This window comes from Chlorocebus sabaeus, chromosome 8, assembly GCF_047675955.1.
Source record: "Chlorocebus sabaeus isolate Y175 chromosome 8, mChlSab1.0.hap1, whole genome shotgun sequence".
NCBI classification, from domain to species: Eukaryota; Metazoa; Chordata; class Mammalia; order Primates; family Cercopithecidae; genus Chlorocebus; species Chlorocebus sabaeus.
Window position 1 is genome coordinate 38,452,899 of NC_132911.1, and position 13,988 is coordinate 38,466,886.

The window sequence follows — 13,988 nt, forward strand, 5'->3', positions numbered from 1 at the left end:
ACTGTCAATTGCCCTATGCAGTTCCAGGGAAGGCTCCCTCCTCCAACTACGCCAGCCCACCCAGATTGCTCCCGTACACAAACTCCTATTGCAATTCTACTCAGTTTCACGCGATTATTCTCACCAGAGCATCTGGTAACAGCATCACGAGCACCTATGTGTATAGCACTGTGCTGGAAGCTGTAGGGGGTAAGGGGATGCATGAGACCCTAAAAAGGGTAAATTGTGCTTCCTACTCTAGAGGAATTTATGACCTTATGGGTGGCACAAGACATGGAAGAAAAGTTAGATAACAGTGTGCAGTATTATTTAATGAAGCGCCATAGCTTTACATAAATCTTCAGGCTTGAGTTTACCGAAGGCCAGAATGGTCATGCAGCCTTATCGTATGAGCCTACATGTTCATTAGTCTTGTGAGTTAGACTAGGGTGCAACCTCATGGATGGCAGGACCACATCTTTCTTGGCTTCCTTCCTATAAACTACAGTAATGAACACAGAGCCCAGGTACATAGCAGAGGCTTCTGTCGATCGATTCACTTACTGTCCAAGACAACTGGCTGGGTCAGTTCTCAGCACACAGCTTATCTGGGAGATAGGAAGCTCTACCGAGCCTCTCCTCACTCCAGCATAACGTGGATCTAGTCTTACCATGTAAGTGTCCACGTTGTTGAAAAGTGATAGGTTTGCAATGGTTGGATTCCTGCTGGATCTGCTTAGGGAGGTGATAGAGAATCTTGCTGTGGCTAATAAAAGCCTGGGCACCTGGGCAGGAGATTTTTCTACAATGGTGGGGCAGCAATGGCCACTTTCGGCAAGTGGTTCTGTTCCAAGATCCCAGGGCTCAGAGAGCAAGAATGTTTCCAGGAAGATGGGCCATGGCTTAAACAGAAGCTGGAGATTCACCACCTTTACACACCTGGTCAAAATCTCTAACTCTTTGGTCCAATCACAGGGGTGACAGCTGTTGGAAAACAACCTAGTCCTAACGACTACCCCTAGTTCAGGAGCATCGAGGTCAGAGCTCTGCCGTCACCCTGCTGTTTTACATCGTGCGTAACACCTGCCTTCTCTCAGGTCTCCTTGAAAATGCTCCCCACTATCCGTAGCTGAACCCCTAGTACAGAGACACGACCCTGGCCACTTCCAGAATGGATTTACAGTGCAGCCACAATCAAATACAGTGGACTAGGCCAGGCATGGTGGCTCACGCCTATAATCCCAGCACTTTGGGAGGCTGAGGTGGGTGGATCACCTGAGGTCAGGAGGTTGAGACCAGCCTGACCAACATGGTGAAGTTCCATCTCTACTAAAAATACAAAGATTAGCAAGGCATAGTGGTGGGTGCCTGTAGTCCCAGCTACTCGGGAGGCTGAGGCAGCAGAACCCAGAAGGCAGAGGTTTCAGTGAGCCAAGATGGCGCCACTGTACTCCAGCCTGGGCAACAAGAGTGAAACTCATTCTTAAATAAATAAATAAATAAATAAAATAAGATGGACTAGAGGAACTAGGATTGGAGAGAGAGCTACTTTTTAATCATAATATTCTATATGTGGTATACCCTGCCTTTTTTGTTTGTTTGTTTTTAAGAGACCCAGTCTTGCTCTGTCACCCAGGCTGGAGTGCAGTGGCACGATCTTGAATCACTGACGCTGTGATCTCCTGGGCTCAAGACTGCCTCCTGCCTCAGCCCCACAAGTAGATGGAACTATAGGCATGTGCGACCATGCCTGGCTCCTTTTTTTTTTTTTTTTTTAAGAGATGTGGTTCCATTGTGTTGCCCAGGCTGCTGGTCTCAAACTGCTGAGCTCAGGCAATCCTCCTGCCTCAGCCTTCCCAAGTGCTGGGATTACAGGAGTAAGCCACCAAGCCCAGCCTACCCTGCCTTCTTTAGGTGGTCCTAGAAGCTAAAAATATGTTTCTCACTTTTCTGACCTCGAATTAGTTTAAACCTCCTCCTACATCCTTTTTTATTTAACTCCCTGTTTGTACAATCTGATCCTCTTCATGAAACGAGACACCGAGAGGCTGATTATCTCTTTCTCTCCTTCTCTCTCTGCTTTAGGAGGAATCCTTTCTCTTTAAGCCCGACATCAAAGCAGTAGCTATGTTGTCTTCCAAGTTCTCTGTGATGCTGTTTTCAGGAAGGCCTCCTGGGTAGGGTGGAGCCGGGCCTAACTCATCGTGCTGATGGTTCCTGCTCTGGAGGGGCATCGCTGGGTCAGGGTACCCGGGCACGTCAGCCATAGGCACTGGGTGGTGGCTGGGAAGGGCAGCAGGTTCCCAAGACATGGGAGGGACACTTGGGGCCCGGGATGGCTCAAGAGCACTGTGGGGGCCCTGTCTGAATGTGAGAGTCCGGAGTGTCACCAGAGCAGCCAGGTGTGGGCTGGAGTGCCGGGGCAATTGTATTAGTTCCTCATCCTGGGACCTCTCGTCCAACCCCAGGACAGGATAAACGAGTGTCATGTAAGTTTTGCAACTTGGCTGGGATGATTTGCTCTCGGCATATGGGCCACATTGTCCTGTTCCTCTGGCAGATCTTTGGCTCCGGAAGTGCTGTGGCACTCACTCCCCTTCACTGGCTCACTGCAGGCCTTCCCTCCTGGCAGCTCTGCTCTGGGGCCTGTCTGCCCAGGCCCGATTAATGCAGCCCAATTTTCCCCAAAGATACCTTGGAGGTGGGGGTCGGGGGGCGCTCAGTGAAGTCATTCTCACAGCCTAATTGACTGATCATTTTTATTTCTCCTTGGCTGTGGACTTCCTTTTTGTTGCTCCTTCCAGCTTATGCGAAGCCATTTGCAGCCACATGATGTTTTAAGATTCTCTTTATTCAGGGATAGTCAAGAGACAAAACTGGAGTCTGCCTGGAAAAAACAAAAGAGGCAATAGTTCCAGAGCATTCAGGCTCCGATTCCCCCGTTGCGGGGGTGGCTGCCGACTGCCTTGCCCTGCGATGTGATGATTGCCAGTTATTAAGCCTGTCTGGTGGAGGGGAGAAGCCAAGTGAGGAAAACAACAATAAAAGGAAATAAATGGTCTGAGGGACTGAGAACCGTGCAGATCAGAAAAAAAACCAACACACACACACACAACAAAACAAAACAAAACAAAAAAACCCCTGCACTCTGTTTAGAGTTCATAGCCAGGAGGATAAACACCACTTAATTTGCAAACAATTACCATTTGGAGATGATAAAAAAAAAATTAAATATCACTGGAAGAAAAGTTTACACAGAAATCGCAAGATGCTGTGCTGGGAACATTTGTGAATTCCTCCCCAGCTGCCTCCTGGACGACAGTTCACGGCTAGACTCCACGGCATCTATTCCACGGGTGGTTCGGTTTAGGGGCTCTCAAACCAGGGCAATTTTGTTATCTTCTCCCTCTACCTCCCCCAAACATTTGGCAATGTTTGTAGACATTTTCTGTTGTCACAACTCAGATGGGGAGTGAGGACTGCTAGCAATTCGGTGTAGAGGCCAGGGATTCTGGACAGCCCCTCACAATGCACAGGACAGTCCCCACAACAACAAAAATTTCCAGTCCAAAATGTCAGGAGTGCCCAAATTGAGCAAGACTGGTAGGAAGGTATCCAAGGGCAGAAAGGAACACACAGAGTTGAACTGGGCTTGAGTTCTAGCTTTCTCCTTGGAAGAAGTCAGGGTAAAGGCAGGAGGTCCACCCAGGAAGTTCCAGACTTCCTGGAAGCACACCAGGCCAGTAAGGTCTGTGGAACTGTATTCTTATCTTGGTATGATCAGAATGTCTCCAGGGTCTTCTAAAATCTAGGTGAAGTTGACGGGGTGGTGGCTCACGCCTGTAATCCCAGCACTTTGGGAAGCTGAGTCAGGCAGATCACAAGGTCAGGAGATGGAGACCATCCCGGCTAATACGATGAAACCCTGTCTCTACTAAAAATACAAAAAATTAGCTGGGCGTGGTGGCACGCACCTGTAGTCCCAGCTACTTGGGAGGCTGAGGCAGAAGAATCGCTTGAACCCGGGAGGCAGAGGTTGTAGTGAGCTGAGATCTTGCCACAGCACTCCAGCCTGGGCGACAGAGCGAGATTCCGTCTCTAAAAAACAAAACAAAACAAACAAAAAAAAACTAGGTGAAGACGTGGACACCCATCACTGACTGGCTAGTGGGCCAAATGGGTCCGACGTCCATGTGTGTGCAGCCACTGCCCTCTAGGGGCAGAATTGTGTGGGACTGCTCACCATGGGTGTGTGTTTTGAGGCCGCACCATAAACCCTCAAGGCTCCTTCTTCACTCTAGGGGTCTAGGGAAAAGAGTACTAATTGTACGGTTACCTTTAGCTCTACCATTTGCTCACAGTGACAAACCTCGTAACCTGTAACCTCTCTGAGCCCCACGCGTGCCCTTTGTTCTTCACAGGTCATAGGAATCTCACGAAAGCATGGATGAGGAGACACTGTGTATTAAAACATCACACAAATAAACGTCCATTGCTGAAATACCTCTGGAATCTGATGGTCAGAGATGTCTGATCATTAACAAATAGGCATCGAGGGCTTACTTACGCACATGAGGAGGTGCATGGTGGGTAGAGAAGGATGTGATTTCAGATGGTGTAAATTGTTATGAAAAGATCATATGGGATGAGGGGACACAGAATGGTTGGGGTGGGGCGGTACGGATGCCACATCAGTTATTCAGGGTGGCCAGAGAAGGCCTTTCTATAAGGAGGTACCCAGGAGGCATGAAAGAAGGAACTACCCTTGGAAAAGGGCAATAGGGGCCCCTGTCCTGGGCCTCGGGATTTAGAGAACCCCAACCATTCTGATTATTTAACACGCTTCAGACTCCAGAGAAACACTTCTCCACCACCTTGTCCTAATGCTGTCAAGGTTGTGGGCGGTGCTGGAAAGACTTTGCATGGCAAAAGTGCTTAGGTGACAGAAGGGACAAAGTAATTTGTTCAAACCTTTCTCAAAGACAGCATCAGAGCACTAGATTATTGCATGAAGAAGAATTGTTCCCCAGAGTTCTGAGCATCTGCCTTTTGCTTCTTTTTCTTTGTGTTCTGGAGATGCTCATGGATTAAAGAAGTATTTGGGATGTTTGCACATGATGGATGAAGAACATTTGCAATGTCAAGTAATTCACATTTCCCTTAAATGTGTATGTATGTTGGTTTAGATGTAAGATGCTCAAAGCATACCAATTATTTACCTTGACAGCACTGAACACCAAAACTGAGACACGTTTTCTTTTTTGTTTGTTTGTTTGTTTTGAGAGAGGGTCTCCTTATGTTGCCCATGCTGGAGTGTAATGGCACAACCATGACTCACTGCAGCCTTGACCTCCTGGGCTCAAGTAATCCTCCCGCCTCAGCTTCCCCAGTAGCTGGGACCACAGGCATGCGCCACCACATCTAATTACTTTTTAATGTTTTTGTGGAGACAGAGTCTCACTGTGTTGCCCAATCTGGTCTCAAACTTTTGGGCTCAAGTGATCCTCCTGACTCGGCTTCCCGAAGTGCTAGGATTACAGGAATGAGCCACTGTGCCCTGCCAATCTTTTTTTTTTTTTTTTTTTTTTTAAAGAGACAGGGTCTCACACTGTTTGTAGGCTGGAGTGCAGTGGCATGATCGCGGCTCACTGCAGCCTTAATCTCCTGGGCTCAAGTGATCCTCCCACTCAGCCTCCCTAGTAGCTGGGACTACAAACGTGCACCACCACACTCAGCTAATTTTTTTTTTTTTTAATTTTTGTAGAGACAGGATCTCACTATGTTGCCCAGGGTGGTCTTGAACTCCTGGCCTCTGCCTCTCAAATTGCTGGGATTACAGGTATGAGTCACCATGCTCAGCCTGAGAATTTTTTTAAAAAATAAGAATATCTAATATAATTTAGCTACATTTTCCAAAAGAATTTTTCAACTTTATTTAAATAATTGTAATTTAAACGTTTCATATTCACTAATTAGAACATGTATTTGCTTAATTATAAATAATTTTGAATATCTGAGAAAAATAACTTTTTTGAAAGGATATAGGAAAACTATTTTAATTTTCAAATATTTACTTTCAGTTATATTTTAATGATAATATATTTAAATTTTTTACACTTTGAGGACAATAACATTTTTTAAACTATTTTATATCATTCATCTCAATCAAACACAATTATTTGAAAATGATCATATTAGTGATTGTACTGAAATGAAACAAAAAAGTAAACTTTGTGGTATAAACATATAAGTCATAGATAATATATATGTCTCTATTTTAGTACTCATTCAAATATCACCAACCAATCAACAGAACAGTTAAATGTGCACAGTAATAAATTTAATTTTCTTTTGTATTTTGCTAATTTGCAGTCATCAAAGCCATGTATTTACACATATTTTTCAATTTTGTCATTATGAAGGCATTTGACATGGTAAGAGGCTAGAACATGTTTTATGTGATAGGTTTTAGAGTGGTCTATAGCTTCTAAATACTTGGAGATATGGTTTATGGGTTTCCATTCCTGCCCCTGTTCCTGGACCTCACTAGTGTTAGAGGTTGGGGTGTGTATGAAGATCTGGAGAAAGAGGCACTAACACGTTCTAAACCTTGAAAGAGCAAAATGCTTGGCCTGTGTGAGGGACAGAAAGGTCAGAGTGCCTGGGCCTCGGAGAGATGTTGAGAGGTAGGCAGGGGACATGCCAATGTGGCAAGGAGTTTGAATCTCCCTGGACTAGCAATGGAAACTCATTGGAGGATTTTCAACGGGAAATGATGGTCCTGGCTGCTCTCTAGAGAATGATCTTTAGGGGAACAAGAGTGGAGGCAAGAGAACAAGAGAGGGGGCTGTTATATTTGCTCTGACATGATGACATGACCTTCACCTGCGTTTTAGCAGTGGCGGTGATGATACGTGGGCAGGTAGGGGACATATTTGAAGGAAGAGAGGATTGAATTTGCTGACAGACTACATGTTAGAGGCAGGGAAAAGAGAGAATGGTTTCTAGGTCTTCGGTGTGTGCAACTGAGTGGATGGTGGAGGGAATCCTAGAGAGAGAAGTGGGGAAGTACAGAATACCTTATATTTGGAACGGAAGTCCCGCTTTTGTAGAAGTACCTGTGTTACTGATAATGGCTAGAGGAGAAACTAACAAGGTAGGATCAATTTCACTGAAGTATCTTCCTGTCTCCCTATCAACAGCCTGCAGCATCACTGGGGCTGATTACCCAGGTGCCACTAAGAGCCTGTCTCATCCCCATTGCCTGTCAACGATCCCTGCAAGGTTTTGATGGGATAACTGAAATATTACTTGCTAAATCCTTTCTAGCCTTGAAATCCTAGGATTTTTAAGGTAATGAAATGGCACCCAGAAAAATTTGAATTTAAAAGAGTACTTTCTGAAGACAAAAAGGAATCGAACTGCAAAGGTAGGAGGGTTTGCAGGACAATCTGCCAATTGACCACCACCCCGGCCATAGCATTGTTGTCCACAATCCTTGTCTTGTTGCACACTTTGGTGCACATTCCCGTACACGGCCTATTTTTAGAACTAGCAAGTTTGCTTAGATGTCATCATGCATTCTGTGAACTCATAGCTCAATGCACTCAAAATAAAATAACAGAATATCAGAACGAGAAAGAACTTGTTCAGCAGCTCTGATTCTTTGTTGCCCTGATAAGGGAAGTGAGGGTTCTGCCATGTGACCGTGGATGATCACACAGCTGGCTGGTGATAGATGTGGGCCGGATCCCAGGCTTTGAGACTTTCTGCCTGGTGTGCTTCCCTCTGCCCCAGGGATGAGTAATAGGTTGTGCAGGGCGAGGACCTAACATTAAAATAAGTCTCAGATTTCTTCTTGCAACGGCTGCAGATTTATGTCATTTTCTGCAATGTAGAATATGGTCATATTCCCAAGAGCTCAGAGCTCTTTCATAAATATAATAATATTGATCTCCACCATCATTCATGTAATCAACCAACATTTATTGAGTGCCTCCTTTGTGGACAAGCCCAGTGATGCTGAGGATGTAAAGAACAGGGCGTGCCCCCAAGGAGCTCCCACTGCCTGTGTGTGGTGGGCAGGGTGGAGACACTGACATTGATGACCCCAACGCAGTGTGTGTGGTGCTGTGATGGAAGTGTGCATATGATCCCACAGGATGGCCCAGCACTGACAGAAAGGAAATGTAGGGAAGGCATCTGGAGCCATTGCGCCCTGGGCTCTGCAGAAGGACTAACAGGAATTAAACAGGAGAGAAGGAGCGGTTCCAGGACAAGGGAACAGCATGTGCAAAGGCAAAGAAGGCAGCAGAGTTGGACACATTTGAAGAATTGCAAGAACCTGGATCTGCCTGGAGCATGGAGGGGGAGGAAGGAAAAAGCCATAAACGGCATGGCGAAGTGGGTGGGGACAGGAGTTGTGATCCTCATTATACTGGTGGTGCATCTAAAGCAGATATCAAATTGGCAGCAGGGTGAGTTTCCCAGGCCTTCATGCGATTTACTCCAGAGAGTCAAGAAATGCCCAGGTGTGAGCTGCGTTCAAGTCGCACCTTCTACCTCCATCAGCCATCCCTCCTCAAGGGCAGAAGTTTTAACAGGTGAAATCTTCAGAGTGAAAATAAAGGATATGATTAAAAGTTTAGGGATGGTGGAAAAGACATCTGTGGACTGAGTCTATGAATGGGTTTTTCCTCTTCTCTTTAACAGCACCTGCTGCAGCCTCCTCTTCCTATTCTTCCTCCTCCTCCTCCTTCTTTTTTGAGAGAGGGTCTCAGTCTGTCACCCAGGCTGGAATGCAGTGCCACAATCATGACTCAGTGCAGCCTTGACCTCCTGGGCTCAAGCAATGCTCCCACCTCAGCCTCTGAGTAGCTGGGACTACAGGCACCCGCCAACACACCAAGCTAATTTTTAATTTTTTTTGTAGAAAGGAGTCTCACTATGTTGCCCAGGCTGGTCTGGAACTTTCAGCCTCAAGCAATCTGCCTGGCTAAATTTTTAAAATTTTTTGTAGAGACAAGGTCTCATCGTGTTGTCCAGGCTGGTCTCAAGCTCCTGAGCTCAAGTGATCCTCTCGTCTTGGCCTCCCAAAGTGCTGAGTAATTTGCAGAACCCAAGACAATCCCTGAGTCTTCCCATAAGGATGGCACAGGCTCAGCAGGAGACAATAACCTTATTAATCACAGAGTATCTGGCACATATTAAGTAAGTGCTTAATATGTATGTATCAAATGAATGAATGATGTGAGTGTATCAACAGAGATTCTTTGTTTCCCCCCCTGGGATTTCTCTGATTTGCCAGGACCCCAAGTGTGATTGGCTTGGGTAGGAGAAAGAAGAATCCTTGGGGGCTGCCCAGGTGCTTCAGGCAAGCTGTCTCCTTTCATCCTAACAACACTCTTTACACCCTTCCAGTGTGTGCAACTGAGAGGATGGTGGAGGGAACCCTAAAGAGAGAAATGGGAAAGTAGATAATACCTTGTATTTGGAAAGGAAGTCCTCTTTTTGTAGAAGTATGTGTGTTATTGATAATGGCTAGGGGAGAAACTAACAAGATAGGATCAATTTCACTAAAGTATCTTCCTCCCTTCCTTCTTTCCTCCCTCCTCCCTCCCTTTACAGTCAGTATTTCAGATTTACAATCTCTTACCCTAGAGCCGGGTGTGCGTCAGGATTCTGGATTTTCTCAGGTTTTAGGAAGGTAACACAACCCAATATACCTTTTATTATATCAAACCCCCAGTGGGCTAGGGGAACACTTTGTAATCAAACATATAAACCCTTTCTGCAGCGAAATGTGAGAATATTCACGCTACGTAGAATAATACATAACTTCAGGTCAGTTGAGGTCAGGTCTTGCTGCTCCAGGAGTTACGAAATGCTTGTGGTTTCCAGAGTGGGGAAGTTTGGAAATGTGGATAAGGGATCGTGTACCTACGAAACCATCACTTTTTGGATGAGGTAACTGAGATTCAAAGAGGTGAAGTAATGTGCCCAAGGTCACTCTACTGGGCAGAGCAGTCCAGGTTAGGACACGACGGTGTTGGGTTCCAAGATCCATGCGCTCTCTACTGCATAATTCTGGCCTGCTTCCTGCTACCCCGTACAAAAAGGAGTAAACAGCAGTCCCCCCGGTGCTCAGCGGCAATGGCAATCAGATCAAATTTACAAAGAAGAGTTTTCTTTCTGGAACGGCAATGCCTCCACCTACTGGACACATATGAGAATGACACCTGACTCCCCCCCGAAAAACAGAGTTTGTTGTTCTGGTAATGGACTCTTAAAGGAGGGCAACGGAATTGGCTTCTGCGACTCTGCAAATGACATTTCAGGAGCCAGGAAGTGGCTGTTACATAACTGTTATGTAACTATCCTTCAAAATAATAACAACAACAAAACAACAATAACAATGTTGGAACCGCCAATGAGATTTGTTGCTTGCTTGCTTTCTCTACTGGACTCAGCTCCTGCACCGTGAAATGTACCTGGAATAAAGTAAGAGGTTGGGACGGGCACGGTGGCTCATGCCTGTAATCTCAGCACTTTGGGAGGCCCAGGCTGGAGGATCGCTTGAGCACAGGAGTTCAAGACCAGCTAGGGCAACACAGGAAAATTCCCGTCTCTACAAAAATAATTTTTTTAATTGCTTTTTAAAATTTTCTCTTTCATTCAACTGCCAGAAATTCTATTGCTAAATTGCCAATTTCACCTTTCTCAGCATCTCCAGAACATCCATTCTCAAACATGGCACTCTCCAAACCTTTCAGGAGCTCCTTATTGACTACAGACACCTGCTGCTCCAGCAGATTTGCCACATCCTATACCTCTGCCCTAGATGGGCCCTTATCATACCACTATATCCTATTATAGTGCCCAGAACCGCCTATGAGATGTGTTTGGTTGGTTGCTGTCTTTACTGGACTCTTAGCTCCTGCACCTTGCAATGTACCTGGAATAAAGTAAGAGTTTGGGTTGGCCACGGTGGCTCATGCCTGTAATCCCAGTACTTTGGAAGGTCAAGGCTGGCGGATCGCTTGAGCCCAGGTGTTCAAGACCAGCTTGGGCAACATAGGGAGACCCCTGTCTCTACAAAAATAATTTTTTAAAAAATTAGCTGGACATAGTGGCATGCGCCTCTGGTCCCAGCTACTCTGAAGGCTGAGGCAGGAGGATTATTTGAGCCCAGGAGGCCAAGGCTGCCATAAGCCATGCTCACATCACTCTCTTCCAACTTGGGTGACAGGGCAAGATCCTGTATCAAAAAACAAAAGACAAAACAAAACAGAAAACCAGAAACCAAACAAAAAAGAGTTTAGTCATTTTTGAGAAAGGAAAATTTAGAGTGAATTTATTTCATAAAATTAAAACAATAAAAAATTTTACATTAATTAAATGCAAATATAGTCATCATTGCCTTCTAAATTTCAGAGTGATTATACGTTTAAAATCCTTTCTTGAATATGTATTTTGGTAGAAGGCAGGATGGAGAGAACTCAGGAATATACATGTTGCCAAAGGAGGGAGATCTTCAATGAATGTGATAATCACAATATACAGGATACTGTGTTCATATGAGAGATGGTTCTTTCCTTCAGTCTCCCACATCATCTCTTCTTTTCTCAGACAGTGCCTTGAATTTCTCAAAAATACCTCTTTCCTTCTTTCTTTCCTTCTTTTCTTTTTTTTTTTTTTTTTTTTTTTTTTGAGACTGAGTCTTGCTCAGTTGCCCAGGCTGGAGTGCCCTGAGAATGAATTAGCCAAGGAAACAAAAAAGTGTACATGGAATGTGACACTTTGGAAGTTGGAATGGTTACAAGATAAGTGGATAGTTATTTTTTCAGGTATGTGTTTTGTTTCTACAACAGTTCTCTATTTAGATATCATTCACGTACCATAAATTCACCCATTTAGAACAGCAGTTCAACAATTTTTAGTATATTCACAAAATTGTGCAACCATTGCTGCAATCAATTTTACAATTTTTTTTTTTTTTTTGAGACCGAGTCATGTTGCCCATACTGGAGTGCAGTGGCCTGATCTCCTCGGCTCACTGCAACCCCCACCTCCCAGGCTCAAAAGATTCTCCTGCCTCAGCCTCCCAAGTAGCTGGGATTACAGTTTTGCCCACAACACCCAGCTAATTTTTGTATTTGTGGTGGAGATGGAGTTTCACCATTTGGCTAGGCTGGTCTTGGACTCCTGGCCTCAAGTGATCCACCCGCCTTGGCCTCCCAAAGTGCTAGGATTACAGATGTGAGCCACTGCATCCAGCCTAGAACATTTTTATCATTCCTAAAAGAAACCCCGTATCCTCTAGCTGTCAACCCCCAAGCTCCCCACGCCCCCAGGCACTGGCAACCACTACTTTCCAACTCTATAGATTTACCCATTCTGGACATTTCATAAAAATGGATCATATAATATGTGGTGTTTTGTGACTGGCTTCTTTCACTTAGCATAATGGTGTCCAGGTTCATCTATGTTGTAGATGAAGTACTGAATGTATCAGTACTTCATTTCTTTTTAAGGCCAAATAATATTCTATTGTGTGGATATACCACATTTTGTTCATTCATCAGTTGATGGACATTTGGGTTGTTTATGAAAGCAGCTGTTATGAATAATGCTGCTATAAGCATTTATGTACAGGTTTTTGTGTGGACATATGTTCACATCTCTCTTGAGTATAGACCTAGAAGGGGAAATGTTGAGTTAAATGAGACAGGTATTTTTAAGCCAGGCAAAGTGGCTCACTCCTATAATTCCAGCCCTTTGGGAGGCCAAGGCAGGCAGACCACTTGAGTTCGAGACCAGCCTGGCCAACATGGTGGAACCCCATCTCTACTAAAATACAAAACTTAGCTGGGCATAGTCGCCTGCACCTGTAGTCCTAAGCTACTTGGGAGGCTGAGGCAGGAGAATTGCTTGAATTCGGGAGGTGGAGGTTGCAGTGAGCCAAGATCACAACACTGCGTAGCCCAGGCGACAGAGCAAGACTCAAAAAAAAAAAAACAAAAAAAAAGAAAAAAGAAAAAAGAAAAGAAAGAAGGAAAGAAAGACGTATTTTTACCTCATCTCCCTTCTGGATTACAAATGTCCCTAGGGCAGGGTTTGAGTCATTCCACTCCTGGCCCAGTGCTATGCACATTGGTATTTATTAAATATTTACTGACTGGAACGACTCAATGGATGACATTTTCAATTTTAACATATAACATGGTAGGGAGTTGCAGGACCAGACAGGCATCATGAATACAATAAATCTTTTTTTACAAAAGCAAGAAACTCAGATCATGAACAATCTTAACACTGGCAAGTAAAATTGCAAAATATACATCTCAGAACCTAAGCTCCTCTTCTGTAAAATGAGAGCAACAATATTTTATAGTGCTGTTGTATGAAAAATTGTGTTCTATCTGAGAAGGCCTCAAACAGACCTGGCACACGTAGTAAGCACTCAGTCAATGCTATGTAGCCAGTTAAATTCAATATGGTCCCTCATCCACAAACCAATCCAGCATTTGGCCTTTTGTGAAATATTGTTTAGCTTTCACCTTGAAAAGCCTGGGTTTTCATCTCACCTTCAGCTCTGTCTTTTGCTGTTCAACGAGAGATTTTTATACTTGTGTCTATATTCATGATATCAAAGCAAGTAGTTTAATAATTGCAAAAGAGGTGACTGATCTAGTGAATCTTGCTCTCAGGGTAAGAATCAGAAGTGCCGGCCAGGCGCGGTGGCTCATGCCTGTAATCCCAGCACTTTGGGAGGCTGAGGCGCGTGGATACGAGGTCGGGAGATGGAGACGATCCTGGCTAACACAGTGAAACCCCAACTCTACTAAAAATACAAAAAGATTCATGCCTGTAATCCCAGCACTTTGGGAGGCCAAGGCGGGCGGATCAGGAGGTCAGGAGATCCAGACCATCCTGGCTAACAAGGTGAAACCCGTCTCTACTAAAAATACAAAAAATTAGCCGGGCTTGGTGGTGGGCGCCTGTAGTCC